The 8,351-nt window shown below is 46.3% G+C and overlaps 1 pseudogene; it reads left to right on the top strand.

The window, feature by feature from the left end:
* The first annotated feature begins 1,235 nt into the window (after window positions 1-1,235).
* LOC131908750 (ferritin heavy chain-like) lies at window positions 1,236-1,957 on the top strand (annotated as a pseudogene).
* The last annotated feature ends 6,394 nt before the right edge of the window (window positions 1,958-8,351 follow it).

The raw sequence follows: 8,351 nt of genomic DNA, 5'->3' as shown, positions 1-8,351 counted from the left end.
TCATGGCTCTATTTGCTGGCAGCAAGCAGAGGCACGGCTCCCTTAAGAGAGCGATTCTTGACTCAGTATTAGCAGCAAAAACTGCATGGCTCTTTTAAGAGATCTTGCTGCCGAACACTTATATGGTGTTTGTGAGTGGCCACTGGCTGGCTACTTGGTGATGGAATGGACCTCAAATCGCCCCAGAGTTGGGAGCAATACATGTGGCTCCTGCTAGTACCGCCGCCATGAAGATAGACTCTTAGGAAGCCAAGGAATGGGGTGGAGCCAGCAGCTTTAATTCTAGCCACACCTGCTTAGCAGATTAAATGCTCATATGGTCAGAAAAAGATAGAGAGATGCATTAAAGACAGATTCAGACAAAAAAAAAAAAACCTCTAAATGGTTCACAGTGTGTTTAAAAAGATACATAGGCTTGGAAGAGTAAAGAAAAGGTATAGACAGTCATATATATAGTTTTAAAATAATAAAGTAAAATCCTTTAAAAGGAAGTAATATTTTTTAAAAAAGCCACGTAAAGATGGAAAATACACAGAGAGTCTGGATACTGCATGTTATTGTGTTGTCTTCTAATTGTTTGACAGCTGAGGAAGGAACAACAGCTACTGAGAGACATTTGATTATAAATGTGGCTGGATTAATCCAACCTATATGTTTTGAAAATGCCTTGACTTCAAAATTTAAGTCAAAAGATGTGTTACTTTGGAGAAGAGGTTATGTTTTTATTTCCACAAGAAATGTGAGGCTGTGGATTCATCCTGTGTTAAGAAAAATCGTATTTGATTGAGGAAGAGACCCTGAAAAATCTCTGATGGGAACAAATGGCCCAGATGATCTAACATTTCAGAGCACTTCTGTTGCAGTTTCCTCTGAGTTCTGCATCCAGAAAGGCTTCAAAAGCTGACGGCTGAGATGATCCAGCCTCACAGACTACTCTAGTCAGGACTTGATCATAATCCTAAATTTTCTCAGGGTCCCCATAAGATTAACAGCACACCAATCAGCAGGAAGTAGCCTAGAAAACTATGCCCACACTCCCCCAAAATGGATTATGGATGTTTTGTCTTTGTTTAGAGGGTTTGGTTAAAAATTGTTATTGGTCATAATCAATCTCTTTCTAAAAGAAGAAAGGGTGATACGATATAAGAATGATGGGGAAAGCTCACCCAGAGTCGCCGCGGTTTCCTGCTTCAACAGTGCTTGAACGAACCCGGCGCTCGACCCTTTCGACCCCAGCCGGCTGCTCCGATCCAGAACCCTTTGCAACTTCGTCGCTTCGCTGCTCCAGTGTCACCATCGCGCCTCACCCAGCCGCTGCCATGACCACCGCGTCTCCCTCGCAAGTGCGCCAGAACTACCACCAGGACTCAGAGGCTGCCATCAACCGCCAGATCAACCTGGAACTGTATGCCTCCTACGTCTATCTGTCTGTCTTGCTACTTCGACTGGGATGATGTAGCTCTGAGGAACTTTGCCACATACTTTCTCCACCAAGCTCACGAGGAGAGGGAGCATGCTGAGAAACTGATGAAGCTACAGAACCAACGAGGTAGCCGAATCTTCCTGCAGGATATCAAGAAACCAGACCGTGATTACTGGGAGAACGGGCTGAATGCGATGGAGTGTGCACTGCACTTGGAGAAGAGTGTGAATCAGTCACTACTGGAACTGTACAAACTGGCTACTGACAAGAATGACCCCCACTTGTGTGACTTCATTGAGACCCCATTACCTGAACGAGCAGGTGAAATCCATCAAGGAAATGGGTGACCACGTGACCAACCTCCGCAAGATGGGAGCCTCTGAAGCTGGCCTGGCGGAATATCTCTTTGACAAGCACACCCTGGGACACAGTGATGAGAGCTGAGCTGACTTCCCCAAAGCCACCAGTGACTTCACTGGTCACTGAGGCCGTGCATGCATGTCGGGCTGCCTTTATCTTTTCCAAAAGTCGCACCAAAACATCCGCTTAAGTTCTTTAATGTGTACCATTTCTTCAAATAAAGAATTTTGGTACCCCCCCCAAAAAAAAAAGAATGATGGGGAAAATAGGGTAGAGTTTATTGATACAAATTTAAAGTTAATTTTATTATCCTGTATGTATATTTCTACTCTTGTTTGGGGTATTATGCTTATGCAGTTCATTTAAAAATGTAATATATAATTAAGAAATACAGATTAATAGTCATCTATAATAGCAAGCTTAAGTCATGTTAAGTATGTTTTCAAGATCATTCAGAGATATATTTCAGATAGACAGGTAATCTTCAAACACTTCAAAGATCTACAGAATATGGCATTTAAATGTTTTAAGAACTTAGACTTTTCTCAACAGTGAGACATGTCTGCTCCTGGCACCAATTACTTCAGAGAAGATGATGGGCATCAAAGAAACTCCATATGGAGTTTGTTTTCTTTATGGCAAAAGCTAGCCATGTGGGTGAAGAAAGTGCCCTTGCCTTGGCTGCTGACAGTATGCTGTCCAAATTGGACAAGCAGGACACAAAAGAAAGTGATGGCAGAACTTTGCAAAGACAGGGTGGGACAGTCCTGCAAAAATCCTGCTTCACAGATAAGTCTGTTAGATATGCTAGGCCTGTAGGCCCAAGATGGATGCTCCAGTGTTGCAAAGGAACTTTGGGTGACTGTTCAGGTAGCCTGATGTCCCCAACATCCTTCTGGGTCTTTGATGGAGTTGAAGACTAAATAGTTATAATTATAGTTTTCCTTAGTTATAATAGAAAGTAAATTAGATTCAAAATTTTAGACTCACCAACATAAGATAGATAATTAAGTATTTTCTCTAATTTTGTCAAATGCAAGTAGATTGATATTGTTACTGTAATTCTTACTTAGTAACTGTTTTTGTTTTACTATATTAAGGTTAAAACTTTCCTTTTTAATTAGACAAAAAAAGGGGAAATGCTGTGGGATAATGGTTTTGTATACTGTGAAGATTTTTTACTCCAATTGGTTTAATAAAATGCTGATTGGTCAGTAGCCAGGCAGGAAGTATAGGCAGGGTGACCAGACTAGGAGAACTCTGGGAAGAGGAGGGTGGAGTCAGGAGTCATCAGCCAGATGCAGAGGAAGCAAGATGAGAATGCCATTTTGAGAAATGGTACCAAGCCACATGTCTAAACATAGATAAGAATTATGGGTTAATTTAAGTGTAAGAGCTAGTCAATAATAAGACTGAGCTACCACTGGCTGAGCATTTATACGTAATATTAAGCCTCAGAGTCAATTATTTAAGAAGCAGCTGCCTGGTATTTGGGAACAGGCAGGCAGGAGAGAAACATCTCATCCACAGGAGTAGAGACAAACAAAACCTCCAGGGACCGGTCAGGAGTAGCCACCCTGGCAAAGGAGAGTCCTAGAGTAGCTGCCTGGCAGAGGAGAAGCCTAGAGTAGCTGCCTGGCAGAGGAGAAGCTGGGTGTAGCTGCTCTGATAGGGGAGGGGATAGTCTAAAGAGAGACGTATGAGCCCTTCCCTTGGCTATCAGACAACTGCCACTATGGTTTCCCTAAAAACTCAGGAATCTCAGGGTGGGGAAAGAGAAAAGCTGAAGCCTCGTGCCAGCCAGAGGTGAGCCTGGAACGGGGCTGTTTGCCCTCTGGCAGCATGGATGAGTGCAGACTCACCTCCTGGCTTTTGTCTCTTCCACAACACTCTAGAGAAGGTCAAGGGACCTGGGAGTCATTATGAGCGGGCCACTCCTTTATCAGTTTGTCTCCTAATTTCTTTTGAGAAGCAGTAGGTTTATGAATCTAAGTGGCCCCTAGTGACAGCAATACAGAACAAAAAGGGACAGGCTGGAAGGTCACAGTGTTGAGTCACATGCCTGGGCTGGGGTTGGGGGGAAAAGGGGCCTGGGAAACAGGATCTGATTAAGAGAGAGAGGACTGTGGGAACGGGGTAAAGATTTAACAAATGATACAAAGGAGGTGGCCGCTGGTCCGAGACGAGAGAAGATAAAGGTGAGTGTGGGGGAGGGGTTGATGTTTATAAGTCGTGGGCAAGGCGTGGCCACATTCAAACTAGTGCTGCTGGAGAAGACAGTCCCTACCAAGTGTCATGGCGCTGGGATCCCAACACTGGGCTCTAAGTCTTCACCTTCTACCTTAAGATGGGGTCTGTTGTTGTTTAACGCTGACTATGCCAAGCTAGCTGGCCTGTAAGCTCCCGGGAATTCCCCAGTCTCTGCCTCCCGTATCATCTCATGAGCACCGGGATTGCAGGTCTATCTACACTACTGTGTCAAGCTTCACACGGGTTCTAGGGATTCGAACTCCAGTTTTCACAAGTGTGCAGCAAGTACTTTGCCCACTGAGCCATCTCCCCAGCCCTGGACAACATGTGTTGTTAAACAACACTTTCTTGAAGGTTCTGGAAGCAAATAGAAATGGACATACACAGGGAAGACACTATCCCTGGCAGAATAGGAATCCAATGTATAGAGTTTGCATGGTGGGGACTTTTGCTCAGAAACTGCTCACCAATCCAGAAGCTGTTTGCAGTGACAGAAAAAAAGAAGGCTGCCATCTGGAAAAACAGCCAGAGAATAAGGATTGAGTTCTTACAAAGAGAGAGACAGAGACAGAGACAGAGAGATAGACACACACAGAGAGAAACAGAGACAGTGACATGGAGACACAGAGAGACTGGTGTGGGTCCTTACATCCCCCCACAGCCTTGGCTCACCACAGAGCCTCATGCTTCTGGAAGTCCAGGGGTTGATGGGAAAGTGGCATCTGGGAACTGAGAACTAAGAGTGCTTGGTCCCACAGAGGATGAGACAGTTTAGTTTGGAGGCTCGGTCCACCCACACATGCCCCTGCAAGGGAGAATGTCATTCTTCAGGGAAACAGAATGAGACCTGGATTGTATGCAGCACTGTACTGGTGTTATCTGGTCATAAATCATAGGCACCACACATACAGAGGAGTGTGAAAGCCCAACCCATCCCCCAAAGTGAAAGCAGCCAGGAAGGAGTGCTGGTACACACCTATGTCTCAGTACACGGAACCCAGGAAGATGCCTGCCTGGGCTACACGGCAAGATCCCCTCTTAAAAAGTTAAAAACAGCCGGGCAGTGGTAGTGCACGCCTTTAATCCCAGTACTCTGGAGGCAGAGACAGGTGGATCTCTGTGAGTTCGAGGACATCCTGGTCTACAGAGTGAGTTCCAGGACAGCCAGGGCTACACAGAGAAACCCTGTCTTGGAAAACCGGAAGAAAAAAAAAGGTTAAAAACAAATAAGTAAATTTAAAATAAAAATCAGTTAATAGGAAATGGTTGCAGGTGTGACACATGTCACAGGTGTGACAATGATATCAAGCAGAAGTTCAAGGCAACTATTAAAATCATCATATTCAGAGACTTAAATTGTGGTCATAATGAGCAACCTGGGGAACGTCAGTAGAAATGGGGGGAGGATGTCTTTAAAAATGAACTATAGCTTCTAGAGCCAAAAAACACAACGAAAAAGTGGAAAGCGCAGGGGGATTAACCCCTGACTAGGATTAACCCCTGCTGAGCTCAAAGGCGAAGCAAGAGAAGACAGTTCAGAACGGAGAAATGGATTTTGTCCCATTTCTGCATTCTGAGATAGGATCTCACACTGTTGTCCAGGTTGGTCTTGAACTTGTGATAATCTTCCTGCCTCAGTCTCCTAAGTGCTGGATTGGCAGGCATAGGTCACCACATCCTACGTTTAGGGTTTTTAAAAAGACCTGTAAAACAATGTGTATGGCTTCCCTTGTGTGGACTTGGGGACAACAAATCGTCTTCTCCATGCTCTACGGGAAAACAAGCTGTCAACTCATAATCTCAGAAGCCAGAAGAGGGCGCCAGATCCCCTAAAACTGGAGTCAAGGATAGTTGTGAGCTGCCAGGGGTTTGCTGGGAATAGACCTGGGGTCCTCTGCAAGAGCAGCCAGTGCTCCTAACCGCTGAGCCATTCTCCAGCACACGCCCCACTTCCAACATGGTTTTCTTATAGAACGTCTACCATGCTCAATAAAAATGATGCCACAGAGTCATAATGCCAACCTCAGGATGCAGATCACCAAAAATGGCATTTGTCTCCCCAAATTGCCCTGCTGGCATTGGAATGGCAACAGAGAGGCCTAGTGAGAGGCTTGGCTGGGAAGTCTCAGCTCTCAGGCTGGAGAGGTTTGACCTCCTCTCCCTGTCCACTGTGTGGAGCTCCTGCAAGGTCGGGGAGGACCCTCTGGAGGGAGACATCTCACTCGGTGACCCACAGTTACCATACAGTCCAGCAATTCTGACTCTGGGGGTGACCTCAAAGGATTGAAAGTGGGGCTCAACCCCACCCTTATAAACAAGTGTTCACAGTGCATGGCATCCAAAAGTCAGAGGCCACCCAAGTGTCTGCCGACAAACAGATAAACAAAATGCAGCTTAATCACAAGAGGGAATGTCATTGGGTGTCAAAAATTCAGGAAATGCTCATGCATGCCAGACCATGGATGAACTTCAAGAACATGATGCCAAGAACAATTCAGATGCAAGAGGAAAAACACATCATGATTCTATTTGTTTTATTGTTTGTTTGGGGTTTTTGTTTTGTTTTGTTTTGGTTTTTTGATACAGGGTCTCCATAGTCCTGGTTGTCCTGGAACTCACTATGTAGACCAGGCTGGCCTAGAACTCATAGAGATCCTCCTGCCTCTGCCTTCCAGGTGCTGGGATTAAAGGTGTGCTCTATTATACACCCAGTTTATGACCCCTCTTATCGGAGGTCAAGTTCGTGGAGACAGAAAACAGACCAGCAGTGGGGGAGGGGCACTGCAGAAGGTGGGGAGGGATGGGAAGCTAGTGTTTTATGGGATAGAAGAGAAACTCCAGAGATGGATGGTGGTGGCAGCCACACTGAAGGTGTCCAGGGACTAAGCAATCACACACTCTCACTGGTAAACTGTATATAACACAAAACGGCAATTATTACATATATTAATATTGTCTCTATTGTAATAAGTTACAAATATTGCGACAATTTAAAAAGCAAGAACTTTAAGTGAACTCTTGGGAGTCCCCAGGACACAGTGGATATTTTTAGACTGAAATGTCTCCAGGGGGTGGACCCCAGCATCCAGGATCTCAAGAGCAATTAGATGTCACTCCCAAGCTTGAAGCCATGGGGACAGCAGCTGTGTCCAGGGACTGTGCGGAATAGGCATGAAGCTAAGCACATTCCCATGGTCTGCAGGCTGTTCGGGGCTCCTCAAAGGCTGTTCTGTTTCCAACATGCCCCCTCCAAGCCCATACTGAACACGGATCATATTAATATAGTCATTAGTAGGTAAAATAGCTTCATTTTTGCAGCCATGACAAGTAGATACTACCATTGCTTTCTGTTTACAAATGGAGAAATGGAGGCACAGAAAAGCCTACCCACTTACCTAGGTTATCCAAGATGACTGCCTCCAGGGCTGCCCTTTGCCCCAGCTCCTGTTGCCTCCCTGAGACAATCAGCACACGGCACTTCGTCAGAGGACTTCCCAAAGGAACGCGCACGGGGTGAGGGGGTGGGGGGTTGGGGGGGGTGGACCCCTTCATGTTTGGGGGAAGTTAGCCTCACCAAGGCTGCTGTGGCTCCCTCACAGTGAACACAGTCCCAAGAGCCCTAATGGTAACCCCTGTCCAATGCTGCAGACTAGACAGGGTCTGCTCTGTTTCCCAAAGGAAGGTCAGTGCTCACCAGCCTGGGTCCTTATCTAAGCAGAGATGGGAAGTCAGGCCCAGCTAGTCAAAAAGACTTCACCCCCAAGCCCAGAGATGCTGAGCCAGGGCCAGCTGGTACCTGGAACTATCTAGAGATGGTTTTGACGGTTCTGGTTGAAGGGGTACCACTGGCATCAGGTGGGTACAGTGGCCTGGGGAGCTGGGAAGCATCCTTCAGTGTGCGGGACAGCCCCATGACAGAGAATCATGGGTCTCAGAAGCCACTTTTGTGAGGTGGGAAACCCTGCAGAAACCCCAGACAGTGGCTAAGAGCCAGCAAGGCACCTCGGTGGTAGGCTTTAAAATCTGAAAATACACATGTCAGCCTTGGCAGTCCTCAGGCGGTGAGAACGCTGATGGGTTTTATTTTCTTCTCCTTGGCAAGATTGCATGTTCTAAATTATCACGGATGAATATGCATCTGCCTCACAACCCAGTGAGCTTCGGTTCCTTAGATGGTCCCTGCACTCTGGGTGTGAGGACCCTGCTGGGTCACCAATTCAAGAGCTGATGCATTGGGTCTCACCCCAAGATGAGACCTGAGACCAAGGGTCAAAGGTCTGGCCCCGCTTGCAGCGATTCCGCTGTGAGACTCATCTCT

Source organism: Peromyscus eremicus, chromosome 4, assembly GCF_949786415.1.
Source record: "Peromyscus eremicus chromosome 4, PerEre_H2_v1, whole genome shotgun sequence".
In the NCBI taxonomy this organism is placed as follows: Eukaryota; Metazoa; Chordata; class Mammalia; order Rodentia; family Cricetidae; genus Peromyscus; species Peromyscus eremicus.
The sequence above is the reverse complement of the archived record's forward strand: the minus strand, read 5'-3'. Positions and strand labels throughout refer to the sequence as shown.